Raw genomic sequence first — 20,020 nt, 5'->3', positions numbered from 1 at the left:
CAACCCTACAACAAAGTCAACTATACATATTCCAATGATGAAAATCTCATTCACATGGTTGAAACTCTAGATTCTGAATACTGTGACATTATTACTATTAAGGGAAAACAAGATAATGACATACCCAAGACACCATTTATCTTCGAGGGCCCTACTCTCAACGCAATGGATAATGCACCCTCACAACACTGTGCTAATGCTATCACTCGTTCTCGTGCCAAGTTGGTGCTCAAAGGCCCTGTGCATCCTACTGCCAATCTTGAACAACACAAAGATAAAGCCCTTGCTGGTCCATCTAGAAAAGGTGCAAAACCCACAAAAAACTTGATAGCAACTAGTTATAGTGTTCTTGATTTATTGAAATGGACTAATCCTCAGATTTCCATCTTTGAGCTACTTAAAATTTTTCCTACTCACTGGTAGATTCTAGATAAAGCCCTTGTTGAGGCAAATGTTCCTTAAGATCTTGATCTTGAGTGATTTCAATCCATGGTAGGTCATCTAACCTCACGTTATTGTATGACCTTCTCCGAGGAGGATGATAACCCACTGATTCACTCACACAATCAACCTCTACAAATCGAGGGTATGATCTATCAGACACATGTTTGTTAGGCACTCATTGATAACGATGTTGGCATAAATATTTAATTTGCTACTCTGCTTAGACAATTGAATTATTTTGAGGACTCTATTGATCCTTGATGAAAGATCACTATCAAAGCATATGATGAAGTGGAATGAAAGTCTCTAGGTCTTGTGGTTTTACCCATTTGTGTTGGTCCTATAGAAAGGGATGTCACCTGTCAGGTGCTTGACATTCCCTTGGCTTACAACATTCTATTAGGATGGCCATGGATACATGAGATGTATTGTGCCATCCACATACCTCCAATGCATCAAGTTCCCATTTCATGGCTCCAAAGTTACTATTCCTACCACTACTAGCTATACCTGCAATATGCTCAAGGCTGCTGAAACTTTTGTCCCTGCTAACCATGAATCCACTAATTATTATGACAATAAGCTGAAAAAAATTGAACAATCATTAAAAATGAAAGAATTTGGCATGGGAGAGTACCACATTGAACTAGTGTTGTCATTAACATCTCTCCCAGAGTCTCCTTAACATTATGGGAGACCTTCAAAGGCAATGAAGCCATTCATGCTAACACCCCAAACCAAGTATAATAGCACTTTTGTCAAGGCTACAGTGACCTTAGAAGATGAAAGTGAAAATAGAGCCATTACAACATGGCTTTATAGAGAAGAGGCTCTAGTGGACCTAACAAAGCAAGCTCGAGATATCACGCTTGAGAAATATGGGCCCGGTGTTAGGCTTATGAAGCATTTTGGTTAAAAGGGAGCTATCCCTATTGGGTGCACTAACAATGGCCTAATTGATCCTATCAAAGAAAGAGCTTGAAGCAATAGTGATACAACTGGCCTAGGATTTAAGAAGGTTCCTTTTCATTTGGGATGAAATAAATTCATACCAACACCTGAGATTTCATCTAAAAATTAGTCACAAGCTGAGTCAGATACTTAAAAGGAAGAATTCGATGACGAGGATTCTTATCCTCATCCTATGCCTTATGATCTTGCTAAATTCTTTGTTGAGCCAGATGAATTTGTGCCACATGTTAGCACTATGGATGATACTAGTGACTCTTCTGAGGACAATATCATTCAAAAAATGAAGAATCTAGTCAGTCATTTTGTATTGAGTATTTGTGTAAGAACCCAGAGGATGAAGGTGAGTATGTCCCTATCATTATTGGGGAGTTCTATAAACTCTCACCATGTAGCACTAATTCTAAGGAATATGAGTTTAACTCTCTTTCAGAAGCAACTACTGATAAAGACATTGACCAAGTGCATGTCTATTGAAACCAAATCAAAGTGGGTGAATCATCTAGGGTTAGAGCACATGGGTCTGATCCAACTAGTGTGTTAGAGTCGTCAATTGCTGATGTTTGTACTTTGAGGCATTTGAACACACCTATGGACGAGGTCGCCATAGGTCATGAATAGGTAGTCCATGCACTTAATGACTATACTGTGAACACAATTGAACCAGCCACTACTATCTCATTGATACATCTTGAGCTTATAGAATGGAATCCTAACACATCTAGAAAAGTCTACACATTCTAGAATGATTATGCTCTTGCTTGTTACCTAAATGCTATAGAACCTGTAACATCTTCCACCAATGAGAAGTGTGTCAAAATGATCAAGGCTGACATCAAATATCTTAGTCATACAATTAAAATGGAAAAATGTAAAATGTCCAATGGTGAAAACCACATTGTGGCAGTGTCTGAACCCAAAAAATTAAAAACAAAAGACATATCCAAGGTTGAAAACCTCTTTGAGGTGCCCACGGATGAGATATTTCATGCAATTCCTAGTCACTTTTAGGAGAGATCATCAGTTTTAATAGAGCCAACATAGCCAATTATTTTGGGGATAGAAGAACATCCTCATATGATACATTTGGAACAGTTGCTGTCACCTAAAGAGAAGGAAGAATTCATTGCCTTTTTCAAAGAAAAGAAAAGAAATTTTTCTTGGACATACTCTGACATTGCAAGATTGGATCCTAATCTTATCATGCATCACTTGTCCATAACACTAGGCATCAAACCAAGTAAACAAAAGCTTTGGAAAATGCATCCTGACATTGCATTGCTTGTCAAAGCAGAATTGGAGAAACTTCTAAAAGTTGGTTTCATCTGTGCAATTGATTATGCTAAATGGATATCCAATATTGTTCCTATTTCCAAGCATGATAAATCTATTAGGGTTTGTATAGGCTTCCATGATCTTAAATTTGTATATCCTAAAGATGACTTTCCACTCCCTAATATAGATATGATCATGGACCAATGATCGTGGCTATGAGATGTACTCACTTATGGATGGTTTTTCTGGATACAATTAGATAAAAATTGGACTAGAAGACTAGGAGAAAATGGCATTCACATGTGCATGGGGAACCTTTTTTTGGAATGTGATGCCATTTGGTTTGAAGAACATTGGTGCTACATATCAGCAGGCTGTTACTACAATTTTCTATGACACGATGCATAGAACCATGGAGGACTAGGTTGATGATACTTTGATGATATTTTGATGATAGGTTGACGATGCTAAACAAAATACTCATCTACAAGATTTGGGGCCCATCCTAGATCATATGGAAAAATTTAGTCTTCGACTCAATCCTAAGAAATGTGCGTTTGGAGTCACATCAAGGAAGTTGCTTGGATACATTGTTTCTACAAAAGGAATTGAGGTAGATCTAGAGAAAGTACAAGCAATAACGAACATGCCACCACCTTAGAACATCAGTTAGATAATAGGACTATAGGGAAGGCTCGAATCTATTCGCAGGTTTATTTCACAATTCGCAGAGAGATCAAAACCCTTCATGAAGACCTTACATAAAAATTCAATTGGAGCCAAGATTGTGAGCAAAGCTTAACATAGATCAAACAATATATTGTCAATCCACCAATCCTGATGCCTCCTATCCATGGGAAGCCTTTGGTTTTATACATCTTTGCAATTGAAATGTCTCTAGGAATCCTTTTGGCTTAGGAAGATAATGACAACAAAGAAAGAACTATTTACTACTTGAGCTAGACACTGGTCTCTTATGAGAAGAACTATAATATTATTGAGAAAGCTTGCTTGGTAGTTGTCTTTGCTTCCCAAAAGTTGAGACACTAAATGCTTTCTCACACTATGCGACTCGTGGCTAAAATAGACCTACTAAAGTACTTGCTCAGTAAGGTAGCTCTCACTGGAAGATTAGCTAAATGGTTTATGATACTCAGTGAATTTGACATTCAATATGTTGAATGCAAGGCTATAAAGGGATAGGAAATTATAGACCAAATACCATATAGAGTCTTTTGCCAATGAACATTGATTTCCTAGATGAGTTGATTCTAACACTAACGCACCACACATGACTTATGTTCTTTGATGGGTCCTTCACACAACAAGGATGAGGTGTTGGATTACTCTTTATTACGCCAGAAAGATATTCACTACCCAAAGCATACAAGATTCTATTTCCTTGTACAAACAACATTGCTGAATACGAGGCTTTGATCAATGGCATGAAAATTGCAACTGAATGGAGAGTGGATTAGTTAGATATCTTTGGTGACTCTGCTTGTCATCAACCAAGTTAATGATGTGTACCAAACAAAGGATGAGAAACTAATTCCTTACAAGCACATGGTTGATGAATTAAAGAAGTATTTTACACACATCACCTTCTAGCAAGTTCCACAAACACATAATAAAGTGGCTGATGCCATGGCCACTCTGGCCTCCTTGCTACAAATGCCTAAAAATGATCTCCGACATGAGTTCTTGGTGGAAGTGTTACACTACTTATCCTATGAAACCCCTAATTCTAAGATGATCTATTCTATTATAGGACAAGAATCATCCCACTACCATCACATTTATTCATACCTCCATAATCAAACCATTTTGGAAGGTTTGACCCAGAATGAGAAACATTACCTAATCTGTAATGCTTTATGTTATGTCATTATTGCTGATGATCTGTATAAGAGAGGTCTTGATGGAACACTCCTTAGGTTTTTAGAACCCAAAGAGTCCAAACACACACTAATTAACATTCATGAGGGAATTTACAGACCTCATTCTAATGGCTGACACTAGCTCGCAAACTCCTTAGAGCTGGTTACTACTGGCCCAAAATGGATCAAGAAGCTATTAAGTATGCTAGGTCCTACAAGAAGTGTCAACTACATGGGAATCTCATCCACACTCTAGCCAGAGAGCTGATTCCCTCTACTACAACATGGCCATTCCAATAATGGGTCTTTGACTTGGTGGGACAAATCCAGCCAACCTCTTGTAATGGGCATAAGTTCATCATCATGGCTACAGATTACTTCATGAAGTGGGTAGAGGCAGTACCTCTTGTAGTTGTTGATGGCAAAACTATAACACTTTTTATCACAAACTACATCATCTATAGATATGGTGTGCTATCCTCAATCATTACTTATAATGGAGGACAATTCAAGAACAAAGACCTTAAGGAACTATGTAAGAAATTCAAAATCACACAATATCGATCTTCCATTTATTACCCCCATGGTAATGGCCAGGCTAAAGCATCTAATAAGACGATCCTCAAAATCCTCAATCGCACAGTCAACAAATTGGGGAGAGACTGACATCTCTAGATAATTCCAATCCTATGGCCATATAGGACAAGCATCAGGACCACAACAGACATGACTCCCTTTGCTTTGGTGTATGGCGCGGATGTTGTGCTTCCAATAGAGGTTGAGATTGCTAGGTTGAGAATCTCTACGAAAGGCCTTATCATTGATGATGACTACAGGATAGCTTGGCTTCAAGAGCTTGTGTTACATGAACGTTGATAAGTTGCATGTGATCATCTATGAGCATATCAACAATGAATGGCAAGAATTTACAATCAGAGCGTCAAGCCACATGATTTCCAGTTGGGTGATCTTGTCTTGCGAGAGAACCCCAAGAATCAATAGCAATGAGTCCAAAAAGGGAAGTTTGAACCAAATTGGCTTGGTCCCTACAATTTTACTGTAGTATATGGATTTGGCACCTATCAGCTTTCCACAACTAAGGGAGAAGTACTAAAGGAACCTGTCAACAACTCCACCTAAAGTGATTTTACAGTTGATCTAATGTCAATAAGCTCTTTGTACATATCTATATGTCTTTAAAAAATCCTAAAAATCATAAAAAGTCCTAAAAAAAAATTTTGTTACCCTGCTGAAAACCTAGCAATAGACGCCTTGGTAACACCAAAAAAAGTGAAAAATCTTAAAAATACAAAAAAATTAAAAAGAGAAAAATACAAAAAAAATAGAAAAAAAAATAGTGCCATTGGTGAAAACCTGAAAATAGGCATCATTGTAGCAAAAAAAAAAAAGAAAAAGAGAAATCCTACCAATAAGGTGATAACCTAGTAAATAGGTTCCTCTTGTTCCCAACGCTCCATCTTGCAGCACATCTTCTGCCCATTCTGTACAATCACTTTCATGTTTCTGCTTTATTGCTTTTCCTACTTTTCACTCATGTATCCATGGATTGAGTCTTGTCACAACTCTAGGGCATTCCCCTTCAGTGTCACTATTTTTCAGATTCTTCTCATAGAATCTCCTTCGCGATAGTCACTAGTGGTCCTCACTATGTTTTCCTATTATCGCTAGTGTCACTATTTTTGAGATTCTCCTCATAGAATATCCTTCACAAAAGTCACCAGTGATCCTCATTGCATCTGCCTATTCTCGCCACTATACCTCATTTTCAAGATTCTCCTCATAGAATCTCTTTCACAATAGTCACTAGTTGTTTCAGCTGTGTCTGCCTACTATTGCTTGGATCACGCCACCAGATTCTTTTATGGAAGATCTCTCTTGCATTAGTCACCAATTGTCCTGGCTATGTCTGTCTACTGTCACTCAGTCCTCCTAGGTTCTTCACCTTGAAGTTTCCTCTTTGACCTCAGTCACCAGTCATTCTGATTGTGTCTACCTACTTTTGTCACCCTACTGAAGAGATTTCTTTCAAACATGTTTTGGACACTGACACGTGACATCAATCCCATGAAAAATAATAATTTCAAAAAAACATACTTGTTTGGATATACTGAGCTCTTTCTTTATTTTCTTTGTTTTTTCTTCATCATGTCCCCTTGAGCAAGTCAATGATGTCATTTCTGATTAGAGAGTTAAAGATTGGGGGCATGATCTTTTCTTTTCTTTCTATTTGCGGTTTAGTTCCAATTAGTTCATATATTCCTATAAGAGGGGTGTCCACTATAAGAGCCTCCATCTCACAATGGATGGCCGGGTGTACCTTGAGTCCTTTTATTGAATACATCAATAACGTTGGTTCTTCTCCTTATTTGTTGGAGTGAACTCTTCATGCTATAGTAAATATTGATACTCGTCCTACTAAGTGAACATATGCATCACTACGAGTATATCTAGCACACTTCTATCTCAGGTTACGAATGCAAGGGTTGTTGCGGACAGAATAAATACTGAATACTTAGGATAAGATGGATCTCTCATGTGTTTGTTGTGTCTGTCATGCAAGCAACATTCTGGTCATCCTAGCATTTATGCTTTGATACTTATGTTAACTTGCTATATTAAAAGGGACAAATGTTCTGGTCATTCTGGCTTCTTGTGCCTCGAATGCTTACATTTAATCCTGACAAACCTATAAAGAATGGTCTATTCATATTTCCATGATTGCAATATTAGTGGGAATTGTATAACATATGAGCTTTGTTCTATATCCAGTGATGATAAATTTTTGAGGCTCGGTAACCAGACCTAGGGTTGCATTTAACATTGTCTTGCATTGCATACTTCACTTGCATAAACATGTGATTCAATTGCAAATCTACTTTCACCTTCTATGATGAGGGATTGCTGATCTCTTCAAAGTATCATGTTTCTTAATGACTGGACAAATAATTGATCAATCACCTTCTTGGCTATTTTGGCTACTTTGAATCCATTTTCAGGATCAAATTCGAAATCTGACACACCTCAGGCCTCAAAAATGCATTTTAAAATTTTGGGGCCGACATGACCGAATACTTGTGCAATCCAAATTTTTCTGATACTTTCTGGTTATTGGAATCTTTTCAACTCAAAATTCTCCATATTTTCAAAATTTATATTTGAAAATGTCAACTCAAGTCAACTATGGTCAAATCTGGCCAACTTTTGGTCAAATTTGGTCTTCTAGACCTCGAAACCATGTCAAATTAACTCTGAATCTTCGTCTAATTTCTTCAAACATTCTGTTGTATCTCGCATTTCTTCTACCACTTTATGTCACATTTCTGGTGTGTCATCTTTTGATTTCACCTTCTAGGAGGTAGGATGATTACATCATTGAATACTTATTGCTCAGGGCATCTCGTTCCCATCTTATGTCCTCATCATTCAGGTCATCTCACCACTAGGGGCATCTTGTTTCCCTCTTTCTGGATTTGATCTTTAATCTTGTCCGTTGATTGGAATTAATCTCAACCATTGAAAGATTTCTATTTAAGAGACCCTCAATTCATTATGAGGGGATGGATTCGATTTGCTATCAAATTGCTGTCTCATTTTGCACTCACTTAGCTCAATAAATTCTCACATATTTTCATCATGTAGCTTAATTTCATTTAGCATTTAGAACGTATGCATCTAGTATAATTTATTTTACAAGTGCTTAAATTAGTTTGCATTATACATTTAGAATAAATTTGCACATTCATCTAGCTTAGTTGCATCTCTCAAATCCTTCATTCTTAGAGGGTCTGGTTGATTACACCTCAAATTTGAGAATACTTAACAAGAAAAATCTCTCTAGATAGAAGGCAATAGGTTGCCTTGTTGGACTATTCTTGGGTGAACAATCTCATGTTCATTCCAGGATGAATCCACGAATAAAGACTGTGTTGAAGTGTCTATGAGTTTAAGAGGCCACATTTCATAAGTACATCTACAACTAAAAGTATACAGCTAGGTGGAAAACAAAATTTTGAATCATGAAACTATTTAGCTTGCCATCGTACACCATGACAATGTTGGATATGTGGATATATCAATGGACAAAACTTGGTCATAAACTTATCATAACACAATTCACTCTCCTTCAATACAATTTTTTTGGATTCATCTCCTATCTTATGTTGGTATGTCTCATATTCATATCTCATCCATGAAACTAGTGTCAATTCATTAATATTCTCAATTTGCATTAAAAGTTTACGTAAATCTCTAAAATCTCCACTCTGATTTTTTATGTATTGCACTTTGAACTCATATAAATCTTCTAATTGATGGCATAATATGGACTTCACAAATTCTATTGTACTGCTAGGGATGATCAAATTAGGATCAAGTACTACCATAACTTTTTTATATGATTGCAAGTGTAGACCAAATTAAACATGATTGCGACAGCAAGTAGTTTCATGTATCTTATTTATGCATATAAAGGACAGACACAAACTCTTAAACATTCTCTGACATATTTTGACATTTGAAAATTCTTGCTTGAATGCTTGAAATAATTCACTTTGAGTTTTACCTATGAAATGTTTTGGATGTTCAGTTTTGGCCCATGTCTCTTGATCTTTAATTTGTATAGTATCACATTTGTTGTAAGAAACATGAGAATGTGTGGTCCAAAATTCAATAACTTTCCTTTTTACATCTTCAAAAATTTGGTCTTTTCAAAGAAATCTACAAATATTCACCTAGTTATTCTCAATATTATCATCTAGCATATTTCTCCTCTTGATGTATCTCTGAATAGTTCTTCTAGATATATGTAGTACATCAGAAATTGCATGTACCTTTTTTCTATGTTTCAATTTTCTACTAGATATAGTAGTCATCAATGCTCTACGTGCATTACTCAAATCACCTCTTCACATTGTGTTGTCAATTATAAGCATTTTGCAAGTTTTCAACTATTGTTTTATTGATATTATGCATATGGTTTTTCGTGTTATCAACACCCAAAAACTCCAAAATAGGTCTTATATATCTGCTCCTAAATAACTTGACAAATAATTATGCTTGTCCAAATATACTTTTATCTTTGAAATATTAATCCCACATGTTTTGACAATGCTTTCTAATAGTGTTATCATTTATCATATGTTTAGATGGAATTTGGTTAAAAAGTAGTTCCTCATCCAAATCCATCAAATTTGCTATGCCTTTTAATTTGTTTCTATTATTAGAACTACCAATTTCTTCCTCTTCATTACTTTCATCCTCTTCAGGAATTTTAGTAGGTTGGTTTTGGTTACATTTTGTATGGTTTTTCATTTTGTCATCTCTTATTCTATCACATTTCCTTGATCTTTTCCTTTCACTGCTCATTGAATACTTTAATCTATAGAAGAAAAAAATTAATTTAGATTTCACTAAATACCAACTAATGTTTCAATATAAAATACATAAAAATAAGTAGACACAAAAAAAACACCTTAAAAATATTTGATCCTTGCAATTGTGAATAAATCTCCAAAATAGTTCCTGAAAATAGCTTCAAAAGTCATTGTCTTTTGAAAATGCTCTTCTATTTTTTGTTGTTTTCTATATTTATTAAAAGAAGGAATTTTTTTTAAAACATTTATATGAAATAGCCCATATGAAAGTACACTAGGAGTGCCTATATATAAAGGCCTTAGGAGAGGTTCTAGAATGCATATAAGTCAGCAACATGATAAATCATACAACCAAGCACATGTCCAGTAGATATGGGTTATCCTCCATTAAGCACGAGAATAAGTGCGATGATATGAGGATAAGTCTACAATGGTGTAGCATGCAAATCAATGGTGTAGACAACATGTGCTAAATTAGGAGTTCTTGTTGGCATTATGTTGTATTTTTCATTAGTGACAACACTTATTCAATTTTGAATGCTTACTAAGCTTATCACTCAATCTACAATTTATAGCAAGCATTTAGTGGTTACCTTGTAAGTTCAACAGTTAAATGGTTCACACCGAGCATTCCTGAAGCTACCAAGTGAATGTGCAGTTTAGCAATGTTTATCGAGTTTCACAGTGTCTACCGAGTTATTAGTTTGTGTGATATGAAGTCAATTTCTACTGAGTGATGGATATGTAGTGTTTACCAAGTGATAGTAAGGTAAACAAAGCTTTCAATATTTACTGAGTGACACTATATCTACCGAGTCTCCAATGTTTACCAAGTTCCAAGCTATGTTGTGTGATTAGTATGGACTGAGCTTCTACTTCTACCAAGTGCATGATGATGCCAAGTAAAGCAGTGGATGTCGAGTATCAGAAGGTCACCTAGTCAGCTTGACGAGCCTAAATTTTTTACTGTTTGGATGACTCAATAATGTTTTGTTTACTTGTGTTTTAGCCAACCTTGAAATTGTAATTATTGAAATGGTATATACATAATGTATTGTATCATTTTCAATATATAGAATAGTAATGAATGTTAAGGAATGGAGATGTCATGTTTGAGAAGAGTGAATGCAAATCAGCAGTAGTACAAAGCATTCAACAAGGTCATTAAGGAGCAGGAAAGACATATCAGTCACAAGAGGTGATCTATACTTCAAGATCTATTCTTCAATTAAGTTTTAAGTTAGATCTACTATTTCATCCTAATAGGTGAATCAATTTTCCAAATCCTTCAATAGGGTAGACTTAACAGTCTTTGTATATATCTCCTAATAGAGTGCATACTTCATTATATGTTTGTAAAACCTCTAACAAGGTTGACCTAGCAGTCCAAATTGCTCTTAATAGGGAAGATCATCACAAGTGATCAATGTAAACCCTAATAGGCCAACTTTATACTATAGTAGTGAATTTTTTTGGGTATCATCCCCATCCCATTTTTACTTTCTATTTGCAAGGTTTTTGGGTCACCAAAATACTGTGTTCATGTGTTATGTATGTTTATCTTTTCTCATGCATGCAGGAAATTATTAGAATGAATGGTGAATGATTTATATGGTTAAGTGTTGAATTAATTTAAAATTTTTGAGGTTACTAATTCACCCCTCCCCTCTCAGTAACCTTGCTAGTCTTGATTATTTCCAACTGTGTGGATAACTGTGTTATCAACATGACAACTTAGTGAATGATGCAGACTCTAGTGTTGTAGACACCATGTGTATAATTAGAGTTGTGTACTTCTTTGAGAGTACACAAACTCATAAGTGTCTCATGTAAATAAATAATAAAATAATTCATTAACATAAGTAAAATTACGTAAATGTAAATAGTAAATACTTATTTACACCAACACCCCTCCCCCCCTTAAGCGCAACTTAGGGGAATGCCCTAAAGCTTACAAAATCTAGGATAAACAGTATAATGGGTCTTGGCTACTAGGCCATGATAGGTACCCATGTACATAATGAAATGCAATCTCTCATAAAGCGAAGAAAGAGGGTAAATCTCATGGGAAAAACTCTCCCCAAAAAAGAGAGATGATAAAGGATGCATGGATGGATGGAGTAATCAAGAACAAACCCCCCCCCATTATGACATATATTCAATATATACATAAGATAATGATGAAAAGAGGATGAGAGATAGAATAGGCTTCCCCCCACCCCAAAGAAGAATGCTAGCCAGTGACTACCCTGATGAAGAAGCTAATCTGAGACTACAGAATGGTGTTCCTTCCCTTAGAAGAAAAAGACCAAGGGTATAAATGAGATGCTTCCACTATGTGTTGAAAGAATCCAATGGATGAGTGATGTCTCTAAAACTTGCTCAAATAGTTGAAGAACTTATCTCAAAGAATTGTCTGTCTCCTTAGTTGATGAAGAACCCTACTACAACCGCTGATCATAAGTATCCACAATCACCTCAACCTATGACAATCTATCATGTAGAGAATGAACAAGAGAGTTGGATGGAGCCCTTGTGACAACTAAAGAAGGAGATTTTGCATTAATAAGAAGAGGCAGATCATCAATACTATCTCCCAAATCTATCACTAAACCTATATTTGGAAGACTAAATGTACCCTATTGTTCTGGACCTATCACTGCAGTGATATATGCATGTTGACTAAACTAATTTAGTGACCTCTCACTACAACTATCGATAAAACTCCACGTGTCTAAATTTGTTGAAGCACTATTAGTTTCCACATGATATGATGTGCAAAGAGGAGTAGAGGACAAGTTGGGTGAACTTTCCTCAAAGTAGACATCCTTCTCCAAAAATATTTGATGTGTCTCTAGATCTAGAAGTCTATATGCCTTCACACTATCTTCATAACCAATGAAAGTACAAGGAAGAGATGACTATGCCTTGCATCCCTTGGAAGATACCTTTGCCTAGGTAGGACAACTAAAGACTCTAAAGTGTGTCACAATAGGTATTTTGCCACCCCATGCCTCAAAAGGAGTCTTGCCATGTAAGGTTGGATGAGGAGACTGATTAAGAATGTGAGTGGCACTAGAGATTGCTTTGACTTCTAATGATGGATCTAGAGACTTGGCTTGTATTGTGAAACTTTCCATAGACTTAAGAGTTTAGATCCTCAAAGTTGCAACATCTGTCTTATGTGGATTGAATGTTGGAGGAGTCTAAAGATTAATGCCCTTGAGTCTACAAAAGTTTGTGAGTCTTTTGTTTACATACATGCTTCCATTGTCCATTCAGAGTACTTTGATGGCTTTCTTAGATTTTCATTCTACATGAGTCTTGAAGGATAGAAATTTTTTCAACACTTCATTCTTGTTATGAAGAAAATAGACCCAAGTGTATCTTGAAAATTAATCAACAAAGGTAAGTATGTAGCAACCCTAGTTGATTGCAAAAGGACCTGCTAATACCATGTGAACAATTTCAAGAACACTTGGTGCTCTTGAAGACTTCCCTCTCTATAACTTCCCTTCTGGATGCATATCCACTAAATCTATTGAACATTCACCCTTAGAAAATTTTATTTGTGTTAGACCTTTGACTATTTTTAATGTGCAAAGTTGTTGAAGGTAGCGAAAGTCAAGATGATCAGACCACTCATGCCATAATTGCATGTTTGAATTTGATTGTGTTAACAAGGCCTTTGAAGGAGGGTTGGGTACAAAATGAGAGAAAGAGTATAACCTTTTTTTATGATTCACTTTCCCCACTACAACCAAGGAATCTTCTTTAAGATTGTGCACCTATACTAAGTCTGGAAGGAACTTAACTCTATGTTCATCTCCAAGGTGAGTGATTTGGTAGATTGATAGGAGATTTGAACTTAGATTTGGAACATAGAGAACATCTTGAAACTCTCCATTTTCCATCTCCATGTTTCCTTCCCATTCAACTTCCACTTTTCTATCATTTCCCATGAAGATGTGGGGTACCTTAGACTACTTCATTGAAGAAAAATCTTCCTTTGAAGAACTCATATGATATGAGGCACCTAAGTCAAATATCCATTCCTTTGAAGAGTTTGAATTAGTCATGAGTGCTTGCCCTTTGCCCTTGGAATCTAAAGATGACCCTTTATCCTTATAAGCATTAGGCAATGAAACATTATGTTTCCTCATGATGTTGGTCAACTGATTAATCTTCTTGAGATAACACTCATGTTCTTCATGACTTGATTTCTTGCAATAAGCGCACTTCTTCTTCTCCTTATTGTTTTCCCCCTTCTTGTTGAAATTTGAGGACTTGCTTTGTTGATTGGATTGTGGTGTTGTCTTTTTTGCATCCTCTGATTTGTTCTTCCACTTCTTCTTCTTACCCTTTCCTTGATTTGAAGATTGTCCAACTCAGTTTTGAGAACCCTCATTGTTGGCCACCAATGCTTTAGACTGAAGTGATTTGAGAATCCCCATTGATTTCAACTTCTTTTCTTCAGTATCCAATAGATCAACATATTCATCAAAAGTGACTTTATTATACGTAGACCCTAAGGTAGTCTTTGAGGTGTTAAAAGAAGATACAAATGTGGAATATTTTGATGGCAACTTGTTGTGTATGAGATAGATCAATCGGTCATCTTTGGTAGAAATCCCACAATTAGTAAGCTTTGTCCTTAGTTCATTCAGATTAATGATGAAATCATATATTGAATCATATGACTTAGTATCTAAGGAGAGAAGGTCATCTTTGAAAACATCCTCTTTATACACTTTACCATATAGGCTTTTGAGGGTATCCCAAGCTTCCTTGGATGTAAAAAACTTCTTAATTTGATACATGATCTTATCATCAACCCCCAAACATTTATTACCTAGGGAATTCCTATCCATTGCTACCCAAGCTGAAATATAACTTGTCAATACTTTATCACCTACTAGTTTAGGAAGAGTACCATCTACATATTGTGAAACTCCATTATGCATTAAGTGATACCACATTTTGATTGACCATGTAGCATAGTTATGATTTAATTTTGGAAACTTAAAGTTGCCCATAATGTAGAAAATGAAAGAAAAGTGCAGAAAAGAGAGAACACAACACCAAGAACACCCCCCCTTTTCACTAAATCAAGAAAACTCCCCCCCCCCCAAAAAAAAAAAAACAGATGCTTTTGGCTCTTTATCAGTAGTGCAATTACAATGGGCCACTTACCAGTTTTTTCCTTTATGGACTTTTAATTTTTCTTGTTACAACCTCTTAATGTATTACAATTTTGTAACTTTACAATGTGCTACAATTCTGAAGCAATATAAAGCAAAGAAAGACCCTATTGCTAAAAGTGACACTTTTTTCCACACAACCCTATAATTTGTCTAAGGATTTGCGAAGTAGATAAAAAATAACATACTTTCAAAAAAAATGGAACCTATTTTCGACTATAGATGTACTCGTACGGAGCATTTGAAGTTGTAAAATACAAGATTATGTAGGTACAGTCACTAAAAAATCCAAAATTTGACAAATTCATGTATGAAAACCAAAAGAGAGTTTCACAATTGAAAAGTTTAGGAAATTCTACCCAATTTCAAAAAAAAATTGTATAGGATTTGGAGTTTGAATGACTAAGATATGGCCTCCCAAAGTTGGAATGCAAAAATCAAAAATCAATCTAGAGAGGGGTTGGATTAGCAAAAGATGGTTTTGAATTTGACAGTCATATAGCCTTCGTAGTAGTTCAAATTTGGCTAGGTATGATGGTCAGATAATTATCAATTTTAAGCTTGTGAAAAGATGATGTCAGTGTACCCAGGCCCTGTGATGATGTTAATGTACGAAATCATATACCCATACTATACACAATGTACGGATAGTGGAAGAAAAAAATGACATGGCCTGCTATATGATTGCTGAATAGATTTAGCTAAGTTGGATTAGGTGACATGTCTTCTACATTAGAGCTAACATGGTGAAGAATTGCTTTCATGGCAGACATTTTTGCTTCACCTGCTTCGACAGGGGCTAGGAACTGCGCTATACATGTGGTAGTCCTACTTGTACAGCGTGTCCTGAAAGTATACTTTGTGTGGCATCACATAGGTAGGTGAGCTGGTGTGTGCGAGCCCCTGACAAATAAATTGGCACTGCGTGGCGTGGGTGTAGGCTACTAGAAAACAAATATGTGATTGCCAAAGATTGGAAGCTTTTTCACCAAGAATAGACTTCTGATGTCAAATAGTGAGTTAGGGGTTGCCATTGCATGGATTTAAATGCCAAAAGTCTTGATTGTGGTACCAGTTTTTGGAATACAGCACTGGAATATGCCAGACCTCACCAAATTTTAAATATGAGCTGTGGGGATAATCGCACATGCAGCTCGCGGTGAGTATATGAAATTTTTATAACTCAAATTCTGCTACTTGGAAATCAAAGTGAAAAATGCTGCTAGTGATGTTTATGATGAGCTTGCCAGATTGTTGTGCAATGGTTGAGTTTGGTTCAGTCAGTGGAGATACTGTGCTAAAAATTAGTTGTGTACAGCTCGAAGAGTAATAAGCTCACCAATTAAATGATACCTTAAAAAATTAATAAACCTTTGAAATTGCAAAGTCAGGATCTGATAGCCTAGTTTTGCAAAAAAAATTCTCTGCTCAAACATCCGATTGGGTAAATAATTCTAAAAATAAAAATGAAAAATACAAAGAACTAAAATATATCAGATCTAAACATTTAATTAAGTAGATCCAAAAATTACCATACCCAAATTGCAAATTGAGGTCTCTGAATTTTAATTTGCAAAAAAAAATTGCCTCACGATCAACTTTCACCCAACATAGGAAAATTTATAATTGATCTTCACCGAATTGACACTCCAAATGCAATGGCGAGGTCAAATCTGGCTCTAGACACTCCCAATTTCTACAGATCCTCCAAATTTGGGTCAAGGTGCTAAAGCATGAAAAGTCTTGAATGGTTATGTGTAGAGAATCTCCCTCATCTTTGATACCATGTAAGAATTTGGCTTAGTCCAAAATTCACCCAAGACCAAGGAACTCAAACACAAGCATAACAGTAGACCAATAGAGAGTGTATGATCAAAATGATAATATATTCATTCAATATGCCATCTGTAAGTAGTGCTTGTATATAAAGGCCTTAGGAGAGCTTCTAGAATGCTTAGAAGTGAGCAACATGATAAGTCATACAACCAAGCACATGTCCACCAAATATGGGTTATCCTCCATTAAGCATGAGATTAAGTGCAATGATGTAAGGACACGCCTACAATGGTGTAGCACACAAATCAATGGTGTAGAAAATATGTGCTAAATTAGGAGTGTGGATAATTGTATTGTCAACATGACAACTCAATGAATTATGCAAACTCTAGTGTTGTAGACACCATGTGCATAATTAGAGTTGTGTACTTCTATGAGAGTACACAAACTCTTAAGTGTCTCACCTAAATAAATATTAAAATAATGCAAAATAATTAAATAAATCATTAACCTAAGTAAACTTAAGTAAGTGTAAATAGTAAATACTTATTTACACCAACATGACCAATTATAACTTGAAAAATATTAGCTAAATTTTGAAAAAAAAAAATTGGTGCACTAGGTATACATGTCAACTCTAACATATTCCATAATTAGACCAAAATATGATCATTTGCATATATTTGTTTGACGGGAAAAGAACTCTATATTTTCAGCATTTAAAAAAAAAATTAAAAATAAATAAAATTTTCACTGAATTTTTAAAAAATAATTACAGACATGAACTTCATCTAATTTTACACATTTCATTAGTTTACATCATCTTCAAATTCTAAACACAAATACCACTTTTATGTCATTAAAGTTGAAGAGTTTAAATTCTGATATCACTTTCCTTTATAAAAGGTGACACAAGTTTGTACTTTTACCCATAACAAGTGACACCTTTTATAATCATAAAGCCATTTGAGCCTTCGGGGGTGTTACCCACAAAAAAACCACCCATGGGGGTGTCGCCTCTTGACCCCACCCTATACAACGATAGGAGCACACTTGGGGCTCTTCCACATGACCCCGCAAGGGGCACTGCCCCTTGACCCCATCTTGGGGGCACTATCCTTAAACCCCCATAGTAATAATCTAGGGGGAAATTACACTGAATAAAGTGAGAGAAATTAACCTTGGAGTCTGATACGACTCCATATCACAACAACAAGTGTTAGTTAAATTATGAGGAGTAAATTTGTATGGAGAAATATTGTTAAGTATTATATTTAAAAGATCAATGAATAAATGCAAATACTTGTTCAAGTTTTCATGCATTTTTGGTGTAGGAGCACCCAAGGTTTGACTAATGAACCCTTGAAATTTTGGCTTCTATTTTTTGGAAATTTGGTTAACATAGCATATTTAGGGTTGTCATTAATGAAAATATAATACAATATTAAGAAAGTAGAAGTTAAAGGTTAAGTTTCATATAATAATACTTAGAAAATTATCTAAGTATAAATAAGGATCACAAGGTACAAGCAACTTATTCTATTCAACAAGCTTCACATGAAACAAGTATAGTTTACCCAACTTGAGGGAAGATAGTAAAAACACCATAGAAGAAACTATTAAGACTACCAAAGTTTTTGATATGTTGAATGTCTTATTGGGAAACAAGATACTGAGAGGTTGGGGGCAGGGGGGGGGGAAGTGAATCAAGATTTATAAAACTTTTCGCTTCTTGAAAAAATAATAGATTAACTACATTCACTCATAATCCATCTCATATATCATATAATCATGAACTCTAAAACTTAAATGAAATCCAATTGTGCATATCATCCATCAACCATGAAAATGTAAACTCATAACACAAATATTTTGATAACCTAGAAATCCTCCGAGGTGAAGGTAAAACTAAGGTGGGGATGACACCTACAAATCTTTACTACTGAAACAAAATAGTTCACCTGTTAGGGCTACAATTTGATCACTTTTGATTATCTACCTTTTGAGGGGTCTACTTAATTAAAAGAATTATAAGACTATTAATTCTACCTTGATTAATGGATTTAAACTTACAATGAAGTAAGCACTATGTTAGGAGATTTAACAAGGTATGTTAAAACCACTCTATTAAGAGATTTTACTGAATACACTAGGTAGAATGTCTCAGTGTGTGATCCTTTAGTTTTCTTTATGAAGCTTATTATAGATCTCCTCTCTTCAATGTTTGAATATGACCTCCTTATTCAATTTTCTCTATTCTTCTCTTCACTGCTAGGCTGCCCTATCTAATCTCTCTATCAAACTTAGCCTTCCTTGCTCTAATTCTTAGTCTCTACCACATATTCACAAACTTCTTTCATATCCCTTCACACTCTTTCTCACTCATATTGATTTAGTGTTTAATCCCTTCTTAAATAGACAATCATGGAAGGTTCTAGATCATAATCAATGATCTAGAATACATTTTTTTTGTTTAACACTTCTAATTTTCTAATTGGTTAATCTACCTTTCTTGGGATTAATGTCTTCTAACAAGATGCATAATTTTCTCCTTGGCTATCTCAAAAATCTATAAATATCGCATAGTTTGATGACATGTAGGTTTTCCTTTTCACTTTTCATTTCTTCACTCTCTAATCTTGGCTAATTCTCCTTCTTCAGTAGATGAAGAGTATTTGAAATGTCCTAGATTAGAATCTATCACTAGATGAACTTGGTGATCTCGTCATTTCTTCAAAGTATATTATAGCTTCACTTGGTATATTCATTCTTTCTAGAAGTTCTTTCTCATATCTCAACTCATTCCTTAGTTGGTAACTTTGTGATTTCAGATTTTTGATCTCCATATCTATTATGGTTAGGTCTTGATTTGCAAGCAATAATTGATTCGTCATGTCCAATTGATTATTTGCAAGCTTCTCCACATTAGATGATTTTAGTTCTAGAAACCATTTATCTATTGTCATTACTACATTTGGATATGTTTTGTGATGGCAAGCCATGACAATTGTGACATCTACACATTGCCCTAGCAAAAAAACAACAAATTGGCTCCCATCAAACAATTGTCAAACCTTTGCTA

The sequence above is a fragment of the Cupressus sempervirens genome, chromosome 10 (assembly GCF_028749045.1).
Source record: "Cupressus sempervirens isolate cs-2001-9-10 chromosome 10, ASM2874904v1, whole genome shotgun sequence".
NCBI classification, from domain to species: Eukaryota; Viridiplantae; Streptophyta; class Pinopsida; order Cupressales; family Cupressaceae; genus Cupressus; species Cupressus sempervirens.
The sequence above is the reverse complement of the archived record's forward strand: the minus strand, read 5'-3'. Positions refer to the sequence as shown.